Below are 13705 nucleotides of genomic sequence, written 5' to 3'. Positions count from 1 at the left end.
GCTTCAAACTTTCAGAAAACATAAAACTTTGCATTTTATGGCCAATTATAGCAAAATAATTCTTGTCTTGTTGACAAGGTCAGGAAGTACCTTTTGATTTCTAATGTTGAAACAGAAACACCATTAAATTTGTTTCTATTTCCATGGTTGGTTTCCATTCTGTCATCCTCTGTATGGATCCTCTATAATGTGATGGTCTTGCTTTTTGAAGGTTACAAGCTCTATGCTAGTCGACTGTTGCCCGCACCAATGTGAAATTCAGAGTACAGAGTTGACTGAATCTGACAGTAAGTGGCTTTTCTTTTAAGTTACCTGAAGATTTCAGTTCACAAAAGGGTGTTGAAGAATGACATTGAGTTGTGCTTGAGAAATATCTGGTTGTTGGCCGGTTCAACTATGAATTTGAGGATTGCGTCTCCAGTGGGGATGGGTTATGTTTGATGCAGGGGTGGAGACTGCTTTGGCCAACTTATTGTCTGTTCCTTAGCTTTTCAACGTTTTTCTTTTCTCATGTTGGGCAAGAAGGTTGGTCCACGATTGAGCCATGCCCTCAATCTCTAGTGCTGCATTGTTTCATGGTGGAGTCTCTCCCCAGATTTGCCTGCAAAAACTCCATCTGTGCTGTTTGGGAAGCTTGATTGTGGAATGGTAAGGAAGAAGATCAATCTTTGGAGCTTAGTTTGGAGGCTTTAGACATTGCCACCATAAAATAAGCGACATTTGTTTTGTCCAATTTGATTGTTGCAGATAATTATGTGTCACTGTTCAAATCTGCTTTTGTTCAACAAGTGTACTCTATTTTTACATTAATACATAAAAGGTTGTTTGGGGTGTTCATCCCCAAGTTTAAAAGTTGAAGCATGCGGGTTGGTAGATGAGTTACTGATTTGATGTTAATTTTTAACCCTAGTAGTTTGGTGCAGTATGTTGTCATTGACTTATCGTGATGAAGTTACTGTAATACTTGGGATTTGACCAAGTAAAAAAGAAACTCTGGGGCCATGAAAAAAAAAAAAAAAAAAAAAAGAGAAGGTTGAAAAATCAACTAAACAAGGGAAGTGGACGTCGGCTTAAGGGGAGAAAAAAGAGACGCTCAGCTCCCTCTTAAACTGAGAGCTCATGTAAAAAGAAAATGGAGAGAAGAGAGAAAGAAAAAGATCTGATTTTGGAGATTGCTAATGTCTCCTGCTTAAAAAAATATATAAAAAAAAAAAAAAATCAGGTATAGTGCCTTTTTCTGTGGAGATTTCCTGCTTTTATTAGTATTTTTAGTTTGGACGGGGCTTTTTGTTGACACGTTATTGTTTTTCAGTCTTAATTCCAGCAACTGGAGGAAGTTGTTTGAGCAAAGTAAGTGTGATGCTTCAGTGTTTTCTGGCTTGTGATCTTGACATGAATAAAAAAGATCCCAAAAGGATATATGATGTCTTCAATCATATAGTACAAGATTCTTCATTCTTAATGTGATATCAATCTGCGCTTGCGTAAATAAAGTAATACTTCTCTCCAACTTGTATGAAGTAGAGAAATTGACTATCTGATGGATTCTGGAAACTGCTCATGCACTTTTGATCTTGATTGCATTTTATTAACTCGTTATTTGGTCATGGAAGTAGGCAGTGAAGGTACCATAAACGTGTTCTGCATTTCCTCAAAGCCAGGGCACTAATGTCAAGATAATGAATCTTCATGGATATGTGTCAAACTTTGATCGTCACTTAATATGCCAGTGTGAAGGTTGCTCTCTTTGAAGGCAAATATATGGCCTTGATCAGGCTGAAAGTATTATCATCAACAGTGGAAAGCCGGTACAAATCATGTCGCCACTCTTTCCTTGTATTACTTCATGCCTTTATTAATCATCTTGCAAATTCGTACCTTAACATCATTCGCGATTTATTACTTCAGTTTGGTCATTGTTTGGTGATGACAATGTCTGCACCCCAGAGGCTTTAGAAGAACAGAAGATTTCCACTGTATTGTGGATAACAGTGTGAGATGCAAACCAGAAGTATGGAGGAAGTCCTTAAATCAACCGTATTGCTTTCATGTTTTTGGGATAAACATGACTAGTAATCAATGGGTGGCTAGAAGGTGATTTGCTAATGTTTGAGAGCTGATCTAGATCTCTTAATGCCATCTTTTGTTGAACTGCAGCTCAAATTAGAATGTTTTGTTACAGCTGCCACTGAATAGAATTGGAAAGCCACTTCTGCAATAACTGTGGTTTCAGCCAGAAATGTGCACCATTTTTGGCTAGGCTGATGGCAGGGACAAAAGATCTTCAAAGCTTGGGTATTACCCAGCTGTTTATGGCACCGAAATGAAGTGGGAGGAGCTGTGCATATGATTTTTAATTCTGTGGAGAGCTTAATTGGTACTGCATCAGAAGCGAGGACTTCCAACTATAACTGTAATCTTGACATTGGAGTAGCTTATTGGCAATATTAGGAGTGCAAACTGACTTGGAAGATACAAGTCATGTTCTTTTCTTATCATTTTCACAACAGTTTGATGCATGTCTCTAAATCCTGATGAGAGAAATCATGTTCTTTCATTATCATTCACTCAAAGAGAATACCAGAATGATGGAGAACACATATGCCCCATATAGAATTATGAAGAATAGTTGCATGACAGCAGCACGATAGAGATCAGGTTCTGGAGATCATCCTTATTTCCTAGTAATTGTAAATATAGCAGGAAAAGTATCATATCTAGTTAAGAGTACTTACTTCACATTAGTAATTTCAGTTTGGTATGGGGTTGTGTCAATGTCTTATTGTTTTTTGTCTTATTTCAAGTAATCTCAGCGAAATTGGTCGACTAAGTGAATGCAATGCTTCGGCATCATCTGGCTTGTGATCCTGGTGGGAACGAAAGTAGATAAGAATGCCTTCAAAGTACATTGCATGTCATTATACGTCATCAGACACAAAGAAAGACTCTTCATCCTTGACATGACATGAATATGTTTTTATGCAAGCAAAGAGTATTACCTTTTTCCAAGTTCTATTAAGATTGTTTCCTTGAATAGGGGATGTTTATTATGTGTTTGTTTTTTCAATTCATTCATGCATAATAAAAAAGAACTTCATTACTTGTTAGCAAAAGATCCAACCAAAAGCTTAGAGGTAGATTCGATGTATATAACCCCTGTTGAAACCCTTTATTTAACCAATGTGGAATGACACTTCTAATAATGGATTGATTTTGGCAACTATTCATGTCTATGTCGTTTTGATTGCATTTTTAGTAGCTTATGTCCACTTATTCTGTCATGGATTAGTAAGTTACTGGAGGCACTAAATTTTTACTTTTCTCAAGTCCAGGACGCCAATGTTGAGATGACAAATTTCCATGGATCTATATGCAACTTTGTTTGTCAAATGAGATGCTAATACATAGATTGCTCAATCCGATGATGGATGCATGGCCTTCATCCTGTCAAAAGAAACATACTGTATAGTGGAAAATCTGGTAGGAATCATGTTGTGCTCTTTCTTGTTTGTAGTCATGCATGTATGCATCTCACATGTTCGTACCATCTGTCAGGGTCTTTACATATCGAATTTGCATCCTTCTGTTCGTTCTTCTTTTGGTGATGGCAAATATCTGGGATATGGATGCAACAAGGACATTCTTTAAGCCGATTGCATTGCGTTGTGCTGTATGAACGGGAGCAGTCCATCATAGTAATGGAAACAGGTGCTTTACTTCACTCCTGAAATGTTTGAGAGCTGATCTGAATCCTTGAATATCCATTTTTTCTTGAACTATTACTTAATCAGATCAGAATACTTTGTTACAGATGCCATTGTTGCAGAATAGAATTGGAAGTTCAACCTACCAAATGCAAGAGGACTCTGGAAATGACCAACTACGATCCCGGCAAGTGTGTTCGCCTTCTTAACTCCAAACCCTGCAGTCTATCCCCGCAGTTTATTCAATAGGGTACTGAACCATCTCAATTATACTTGCTACTAATGACATTTTCTCGCTAGTGGTCACATCAAATTAACCAGAAGATTATTCATACCATTTTCCAGAGTAGAGCAAACAAGAGCTTCTAGGTTCCTAGCTTGCCAAAACTTGTCAAATGGACACACATGGTGTACCAAACAAAAAGCTACCGCCAAAGGCTAGCGTGCCCAACCCTCTTGGAAGATAAATTGGCACTTACTACGAATGCTTCTGTGAAGTAATCACACACATGTACACAGAGAGTGTTGAAATGGCTGATAAAATGGTTGATCAGATCAGGGCAATGGGCTTGAACAATAAAATAGAATGGTATCCTGTGATTTCGCGTGAATGGCTAGGAATGTTGTGATAGTCGAGTCGAGATATCACATGATATATACTGTTACATATTCTTTTAGCTTTGGAGTTCTGGTGGAAACATATGGTCCCGATTTGGGATTGGCGATGGAACTTAGCATCTATGTTGGGCATGTGATTCACCACTCCAAATGGATTTCAGCATTTTTTCTCTTTCTTTTCGACATTGGTCGAGTTACCTGGTACTTCGTCTAGATAACGGTAAAACCTTGGAGATACAACCTTACTACTTGTTTCAATTTGCACATACATTGCCGCATTGTTGGAAGTAACTGCAAATTGTTTGATTCTTGATGTCTGGATTGAAATGTAATCTCACCTACCTTGAGGAGAAAAGAAGTATAGCCCATCCCTGGAGATTGGTTCGTTTAGTTAATAAAACTCATGCATGGACTACTTAAATTATATCATTACACATCGAGACTAATATTGTGAAGCAAAGATGAATATTTGCGGCATGGTCGAAACATGATATTCTTACTCTTGATGAGTAGGGAGATATCTTGTGGCTCTTGATATATAATCACTTGTTCATAGTCAGCGAAGCATGGCAAAGTTGCAATTCTGGATGGTCAAATCCAACTGACGGAGAAGGATGAGTTTGTTTACCAAGAGATGCTCACGCATCTTCCCCTCTGCTCAATCCCAAACCTGAAGAAGTTGGTCTCTCTTTTTATTTCTTTCCAACTGATTTCATATTTTAATTTTTTATGCTGTTAAAGTGCCCACTTGATATTTTTACAGGTGCTGCTTGTTGGTGGCGGAGATGGAGGCATTCTGAGGGAAATATGTCGTCACTCGTCCGTGGAACTAATCGATGTGTGTGAACTCGACCAAATGGTGATTGATGTGAGCGAAAATAAACTGCAAAAACCTTCCAAAGTTTCAAGCTTGAGCCTCTCATTGCTCATCAAATCCTAAGGTTCAGGAGGACCATGGCTTATCCATATACTTCTTGTGTCCTGTTGCAGGTTTACAAGCAATTCTTCCCTGAAATAGCAGTTGCGTACGAGGATCCGCGAGTGAACATCTACATTAAAGATGGTATATGTTTCTTCTACAGTTCTTACTCATTAATGATTATTAATAAGTTGCGAGAGATTATTTAACATACTTTAATTTCAACATCGCAGGACTTGCTTTCCTGAAGGCTATTCCTGAAGGAACTTATGATGCGATCATTGTGGATGCATTTGATTGTATGGATATTGTCAAGTGCCAATAACCTCCCCCACCCTCTTTGAAATTTAGAATGCCTCCAATTAATTGAATAACTTAGCAGAATAACAGAAATCTCATAGGGCTGGTAGGTCATACATCTACTTATTTCAAATGATTTGCAACATTCAAACACCTCCAAGAAAAGGAGTGCTTGCTTGCTAATCATCTGTAAAAAAATTCAAGAGCTACTGCGATTGAACTAGCGAATGAAGAGTTCTTGGAATCTGTGGCTTGGGCGCTCTGTCCTGGAGGTGTCATATCTGCTTCGACAGACAGCTTTTGGCTGGACAACTTCACAGGGGAAGATACTATTGTTGAATGTCGCCAAATCTTCAAGGGCTCAGTGAGATATGCTTGGTGTTCAATTCCTTCCTACTCAAGGTATCAAATCAAACTCTTATAACCGAGTGTTTATGCAGTCTCCTTTTTTCAAGTTTATGACGAGAAGAATGAATTTTCAACTGTTTATTCCATTAGCAGGATGATTGGATTTGTGCTTTGCTCCAGCGACAGGGCCATTTGAGAAACCTATCAATCCTCTAGATATCAAGAACAATGGGGTGGCTAAAGGGCCTCCTAAGTTTACGACTCTCAGATAAAAAGGATAAAAGTTGTTACACATTATGTGAACTGAAACTTTGATCTCTTGTTAATGCAAACCTCTTTGCCAGATCCATGCTCCTGCTTTCTGTCTGCCATCTTTTGCGAAAAAGGTTGGCAGTGCCAAATTCTGATAAACAGATTTTCTCGAACATATGGCCTATGAAAGACGGAGAAACAACGTCCTTATCATTTGTGTTCTTCTGTCTTCATTTTTTTCCTGTTGTCCATTGTTTCTCGATCATCGACTATAATACCCAACGTGGCCATATCAAATTACAAATAAGCATCAAAATTGTTGCCCATCAATTGCCAACACACAGTGAGCTATCATTTTACTTGATTAATGGTCGATTCCCGTCCTGCTCTAAGTTACCGAGTCCATTTGTCTAGGTTCCTCTCATACATGCACGAAGAGACTTGACACATCACATATTGCCACAGTGGGGTGTCAAAAACCGAATCAAACCGAATTAAAAAATTCAGTCTTTTTCAATTCGATTCTTATTCGTTTGGTTCTCATTAAAAACTGGAAATTTTTAACTAGTTCAGTTTTTATCGGTTTGGTTAACTAAACCAAATCAATAAAATAAAATAAAATAATTCTTTTATTTTTTAAAAATCATTTTTTATTACTTTTTTTTTCTTCTTCATTCGCCAGTTCGGATCATATTCGGTTCAGTTCGGATCAATGAATTTCCTTATGATTAGTTCAGTTTTCCAGAAAAATCAAACTAAACCAAACCGAATCATTTACACTCCTAGTAGCTAGGATGGCTCCTTTAAGTAGTTATGTTGCGAGTAACAAAGGTTTCAAATTCAATAAGCTATACTCTGACACATGCCAAAAACCAACGTAGCCTTATAGCAGTGAGATCAAAGAGCTATAGTCTGCTTCACTGGTTCATGGACTAAATCTCTGAATCATCCCAACATCAGTGATGGGACTTTGAATTAACTCCATAATTTCCAAAGTCTAACTTCCATTGGAAGTACGAAGATTAAGAGAATTATCAAAAAGGATCTAATTTCTATAAATTTGTAAGGGAATTATAAATGATTTCATAGGTCAACATTAGAAAAATTCGCAAAGGTTTTCGGGTATTTCGCTATAAACATAGATCAACCAATCATAGTCCCACAATTTGAAGAAGGAAAAGGTCCAAAGTCAGACGAGACCTAAAGCCATGAAAACTTCAGTAGGACGAAGGCGATTAGAACTGCAGAAATTACTTGATCTGTGAACAAAATTTCTTGCATCTATATATGGAGGCATGGAAAATTGCACGTAATTTTTCTGCTGCGTGTGCCGCGATCAGGTCTACGATCGCGACTTCGACGCCGCCGTGGTCCCGGCCCAGACCGCGACCTCCACTCTGCCGGCCTCCACCCGCTCCTCCGGCGGATCCCGGGCGGTGGTGGTCCCGGAGAACCTGCGGAAGCGGCGGAGGGTTGATTACCGGCCGTGGTCGCCGGACCCGCGCGAGCGCGCCCTAATGGGGAGCTGTTCGAGCCCCCTCGGGACCGTCTCGACCTCTGATTTGCCGCGGGGCTTGCGGGGGCTCAGTAACTTGGGGAACACCTGCTTTATGAATTCGGTGTTGCAGGCATTGTTGCACACTCCTCCTTCGAGGAACTACTTCTTGGGTGACAGGTACAATAGGTACTTTTGTCTGAAGAAGAATGGGGTCTGTGGAAATGTGAGTAAGAGAAATGTAGATGGTGCTCTTGATGGAGGCCATGGGAGCAAGAATGGCAGCTTCTGTTTGGCCTGTGACATGGACGCCATGTTCTCCGCAGTGTTTTCGAGGGAGCGGACCCCTTATAGTCTGGCGAAGCTCCTGTACAGGTCTGTGATGGAGGAAATTGCTTGATGGTTTCTGATTGGTTTTAGAAGCACATGGGGGGGTTGGAAATTATCCAAGAGGCTCTGTAAATTTTGCTGTTGTGACCTAGTGGGCTGTGAAGATACGGAAGTTGTCCGATCAGTGCGTGTTCTGCTATATTGTTAGTATGATGGACATTACCTAATTTACAATTGCGCTTTGACCTCCTTCGTGTCATAGGTTAGCCGCTCCATCTCTTTTTTTTTTTTTTTTTTTTTTTTTGGCAAATGGAAATTGGAAAATGTTAGAGAGTGCCCCTTTGCACTTGTTATGGTTTGTAGAGTAAAAAAACACAACCATCTTGGTTGAGATATGTTGAACAGCTAAGATCAATTGCATTTCAGTCCAACGATAAAAGATTGTAAGGCACTGTGGCCTGTGGGGACTATGGCTTTGCCCCTTATCAGATGTGCTCTCAAAATTTTAAATTTATCACTGAACGTATTGCCTTAGTTAAAATGTGTATTTCTTTCATTATTTTAAGTGTCTTGGAAAGTATTATTTCTGATTTTGCTAAATTTTTAACGAGTGCCCTTGGGGCATTTGTTAACAAGGCCTTTGGAAATTATCTTCTTTGATTGAGTACTTTCATCTACTGGCTTTTCTGAAAATGGCTGTGGACATAATGGATAGGCATCTTTTCGTTATTCTAATGATACATGCTTTTGTGAAGTTCCTTGTTGACCATCAATGTTGGACTGAGACTTTCTTAACTGTTCCATCTAATTGACTTAGAGGGAAATGTGCTTTATACTTTTTTTTAATTGATTTGGTTATCCCAAGGTTGGTGGCAACGTGCAGCTAACTTGGCAAGTTATGAGCAGCAGGACGCTCATGAGTTTTTCATTCCATGCTTGATGGGATCCATGAAAAAGTGGATAAGGATCGATGCCGGCCACAGTTTTACAGGCATCACATTAAACCTGTTTCATCCAGTCTCCATTTTTAACAGGCAGTATCTGGAATCTGCTGGTGCTGAGGACTGAGATCAAGTGTCATTAACATTTTCTCTTGGGTCAGTGGTTCAAGTGGGCTTGTTTTTTTTTGTATAATTATGTAAATGAACTTTTGAACTTAGGATCATGCTTGTTCTGGGTTATTTCCTTTCTGGCATTTCCCAGCTCTAATACCTCTGAGTCCCTTGGGAAGTTTCATTTTGTTCTGGTGTCATTCTTTCTTAGTGGCATATCAGTCAGGAGATTCAACTCTGTCCACTAATATCTGTGGGTCTTTATATTTGGCACGTGTTAGCCTCTAGTTTCAACTTTTCTTTCAAGTTATTCCACAATGGAACTTATTATTTGTTCCATCACATGGTAATTTAATGCATCTATAATCTCTGCAAACAACTGCTTTCCTATGCAAGTGTGCTCTTTTGTGTCATGTCCAACAGTTGTGTGTTTGTACTATAAAATATGTTGTGTTGTGACTTGTGATGCTGCTGAGGAACTTTTATTTTTATGAATTGTGGATTCTCAGATATCTTTAGAACTACACTAATGAATTATTACAGGGAGTGGAGATTGCTGTATTGCTCACAGAGGATTCTCTGGTATCTTACGCTCCGATGTCATCTGTATGGCAACATATGATCCTTGCTTGGATATTTCTTTGGATTTGGAACAAAACCAACATGGTTCTGCGAAGTCGACATCAGCTAAGTCACATCACTCCTGCAATGGTAAGGCAGAGTGCATGAATTCAAGCCAGAACTCTGGGATACCGACCTTGATGGGCTGCTTGGACCGATTCACAAGACCTGAGAGGCTCTGTTTGGACCAGAAGTTATTCTGCCAACAGTGTCAGGTGAGTCAGGAGTCTCTCAAGCAGATGTCCATGAGGAAGCTCCCGTTGGTTTCTTGCTTTCCCATCAAAAGATTTGAACATTCTTCCATACGGAAGATGTCGAGGAAGATCGACCGATATCTGCATTTTCCATTTTCAATGGACATGGCCCTTACCTCTCTCCTTCCATTTTGAGGAGAAGATTTGGGAACAGGATTTTCCCTTTTGATGGGGATGAACCTATGCATCAAACGAGTTCTCCTCAGAATTTGAGCTGTTCACTGGTGTCACTCATGCTGGTAAATTAGACGCGGGCCATTATGTGACTTATCTACGTCTGAGCAGTCAGTGGTACAAGTGCAACGATGCTTGGAATACCCAAGTGAATGAGAACATTGTGAGAGCACCACAAGGGTACATAATGTTCTATGTCCAGAAAATGCTTTATTATAGAGCAAGTGATAAAATGGGTGCTTCATGATAGCCTTCAGAAATCGAAATACCAGTTGCTGGTGCAGTATTATGTGTCTGGCGCTAAATCGCTGGCACTCGAGGTCAATATGCAGAATAAAGCAAAGAATAGTGCTGCAATTGCTGCTTTGTCTGTGAACTAAACTTTAATGAGCTGCTGCAGCTAATTGCGGAATGCCAAACATCTCTTCTACCAGGGCAAACATCCGTTGGGAAATAATCTGTAGTTCTACTTTGGAGCTGTGCTGAGCCTAATTTTATTTGGGGTGCCTCAGCGGATGAGGGAATCGCTCAGTGGAGCCCCTGGAGTTAATTTATGAGTTAATTATTTCAACTTCCCACCCACCCCCCCTCCCCCTTCCTAATTTTTCCTGCTTGTCCAAGTATTGATGGTGGGTTGATTCTTTTTGTAACATGGATCCTTGCGAAGGTTGATGCTTGGAGGTGTGGATTCTTTCCGGTATGCTTATTCCTTGCATTCCATATTATTGTACTTGTATTGGGATTTTTTTTTTCGCTTCGGAGGGGGAGGCACTTCATATTAATTTCTTGACAAGGAAATGCCAGGAATGTTATGCTGGAGATTCTGTATGTCATACTTGTTTTGAGCAAAGAGAAACCATAGTATGACTAACTACACCTTTACATTTTTGATAGCGTTCTCTTGCCATCATGATTTGGTCTTAATATCAAAGTCCATAAACGCCAACCTGACTCTGGTGAAAAGTAGTTGTGACCTTCAATTGAAATGTTACAAACTCATTGAAAAGCAGTATGATGTATTTAAGTTTATGAGCTTATGCTGGATCGAGGAACAAATACTTGATTGCTGTTTTTCACTTCTTTGAGGTGTCGTTGGATCTACAGGGCAGACTTTCTGCTGTCTGGCTCTCGGCAAGACAAAAGTTAGAACAATCTCTCTAGCTGTTAAAGCATAGCTCAGATCATCCTGAATATGAGTACTGAATCACCAAAGTTACGACCAAACTACCCAATACCACTGAAGAAGCTGGTTCTGTATGAATAGAGCCTATTGAAACCTTACAGAATGAAGAGAAAGTGAACACAGTGAGAGATAGACCGACTTAAACAGAAATGGTGAGAAGAATGTCAGATGGAGTTAAAACCAACGTAATAACTGTGAATTTTCCAGTTTCCTTTTCATGTCTCACCTACTTGAGCCCTCTTTCATCTATTTGGATCTTTTGAAGGGAGACTCTACCAGCAATTGCAGAGATCATCCAACTTTAAGCACCACACTGTTCAACTGCTACATATGGGTCCTAATTTTCCTTTTGCTCAGTTACGAACTCTTCTTTCTGTTGAGCGTTATTGTGACCAACGGTAATGCCACCGAAAGCATTGATACTGGTAGTATGCTGAAGAGGGTGGTGGAAAAATTGATCCATCGCAGTTCCATCTAATCGCCATTCTGTGACCCTATTCATACTGACATTGATTGTGCCAAGTTCGCTCTCGAAAATTCTGTTGCACGCTTCACCATGATTGAGCAACATAGGAAGAGCTGCGAGGTAAATGTGTCCTGCTCAGACAACATTCAAGCAAACCCACGTTCAAAAGCCTCTGTGGGCGTGTTCTTTGTGGAGCTTTACATGAAAGACACATCTCACCCAGTGCTTGATGGACAATGGAAATGCCCTTCTCTGGGTTCATTGTATTCCTTGAGAAAATTGTGCTCAAGCCTCCGTCCCAATATACGATCTTAGCACATCCTCAACGTATACAAACGTATCATGCCTGTCAGAATATTGTGACGCTTTACACTGTCCAAAATGTGATGAGAGCAACCATTGCAAATACGAGGTAGAATATGAAGTCGCATGGCCAACAGAAGGGATACTTGCCAGAGAGTCCCTCATATTCGACACGTCCATTGAAGGGCTACTCATCATACCAAATGTTGTCTTCAGGTGCATTCATGAGAGCTCGCTCAGAGTGCATTCTCAGGGCATCTGAGGTCATAAGTCATCAACGAAGGTCCTTATTCCTCGACCTGATATCAATGACTAGCATGTGCAAATGGAGTAAAATCTTTTCTTCCCAAAGATTGCTTCAAGGCTGATTTGCCTCAGGATATCTGCTGTGTGTTTCTTTCACTTGGACTAACAAAGATCTAACTCCCACCTGGAGTTCCTAGCTTTTGTGATAAAATGGCTGTATATAGACTCGCTGCATATCAATTTTCTGTTGCGATCTATCACATATTTTTCCATTATTACTTTCTTTTAGTTATGCATTCCACAAAATGTACATGAAAACTGACTCAATGTTTAGGAGGAATCTCGGTTTTGATACTAGTAAATCAGGCGTTATCTTTCATCAACCAGAGTAATTCTTCCTCGCCAAGATAGCCATGACAGGCATGTGCAGATACAACAACTTTCCTAGTCTCATATTCGAAGTTTGATTTGCTTGAAACAGAGGAAACAGAGCATCGGTTATGGCTTTCTTCCATGTATACAAAAACATGAGGAAATTGAATTTTCTGATTAATTCTTCTAAGAATTTACTGATACACACAAGCTGTTGATTCATTTTCTGTAGTGTCCACGCTGCATGGGATGCAAACTGCGGAAGTAAATGTAACTGTCGACTAATGCTAGAGAAAAATAAAACTGGTTTCAAGATTTGGTTTACAAAGTGATATGCTTGCTTAAGTGCTCATACATGGCTTACTTGGGTAACTTAAAACAATTTTGTAAATTGGTCATGCCATACCTAACACTACTCATGGACATGGTCATTCAGGCAGAGCTCAAGCTGAAAAGTTTATGCCAAGAGAAAAAAGCCTCACTATGTGAGTTTTAGGATTTGTCTAATCCATTCAATGGTTTGGGAAACTGAATTGAAGAATTTTCACAATTCCAGTCTTCAGTTGCATCCGTCTTAAGCCTGTGCAGACTAAGTTTGGGAATTAGTGAAGGATATCTTATTTCAATGAAGATGCTGCCATTGTATAACCAGTTAAAATTAAAATGGGAGATATTTAGGCAATTCGGCCAAAGGGGACAAAAATAAAAAGGAAAGGAATCCTATTTATGTCAATTTGGCTCATTTGAGGGTTGAAGGCTATAACTTGACTTCATATGATTATCGAATTTCAGGGAACTCAGTCTCCAAAATGAACCCATGAAAACAAAGTCAGTTTAGGGAACTGTCAAATGAACATGTTTCAATTTGGGTAGACGATCGTTTGTAGAAATCATTACCCCTCTGCATTTTAAAGGGAGAGTTCTAATTGTAGTGAATTTGCATAATGTGGACTACCCACCATTTTCGCCAACTCAGCAAGATTCTATTTGTTGCGACAAATCAGCAACTCTTTTATGCGCAACCCGATCGGTATAGCAGGGGGTTTATCTGTTTTTTTGGAATGACTC

General features: G+C 39.6%; 2 long non-coding RNA genes and 1 pseudogene across 4 annotated transcripts; all 3 read left to right on the top strand.

The window, feature by feature from the left end:
* LOC120291263 lies at nucleotides 1-858 on the top strand. Its single transcript, XR_005549217.1, has 2 exons — nucleotides 1-287; nucleotides 447-858. It is a non-coding gene; the product is annotated as an uncharacterized LOC120291263 (long non-coding RNA).
* Nucleotides 859-3599: 2741 nt separating this feature from the next.
* On the top strand, nucleotides 3600-5385 carry LOC104436078. 3 transcript variants are annotated; one of them, XR_005549021.1, is made up of 5 exons: nucleotides 3600-3708; nucleotides 3812-3954; nucleotides 4879-5000; nucleotides 5086-5190; nucleotides 5313-5385. It is a non-coding gene; the product is annotated as an uncharacterized LOC104436078 (long non-coding RNA). The 3 variants fall into 3 exon arrangements; XR_005549020.1 differs by having other exon boundaries at nucleotides 4050-5000; XR_005549019.1 differs by lacking the exons at nucleotides 3600-3708; nucleotides 3812-3954 and having other exon boundaries at nucleotides 3968-5000.
* A 2078-nt stretch (nucleotides 5386-7463) lies between these two features.
* LOC104438821 lies at nucleotides 7464-12296 on the top strand (annotated as a pseudogene).
* The last annotated feature ends 1409 nt before the right edge of the window (nucleotides 12297-13705 follow it).

The sequence above is a fragment of the Eucalyptus grandis genome, chromosome 3, assembly GCF_016545825.1.
Source record: "Eucalyptus grandis isolate ANBG69807.140 chromosome 3, ASM1654582v1, whole genome shotgun sequence".
NCBI lineage: Eukaryota > Viridiplantae > Streptophyta > Magnoliopsida > Myrtales > Myrtaceae > Eucalyptus > Eucalyptus grandis.
This window is presented reverse-complemented; position numbering and strand designations above follow the sequence as displayed.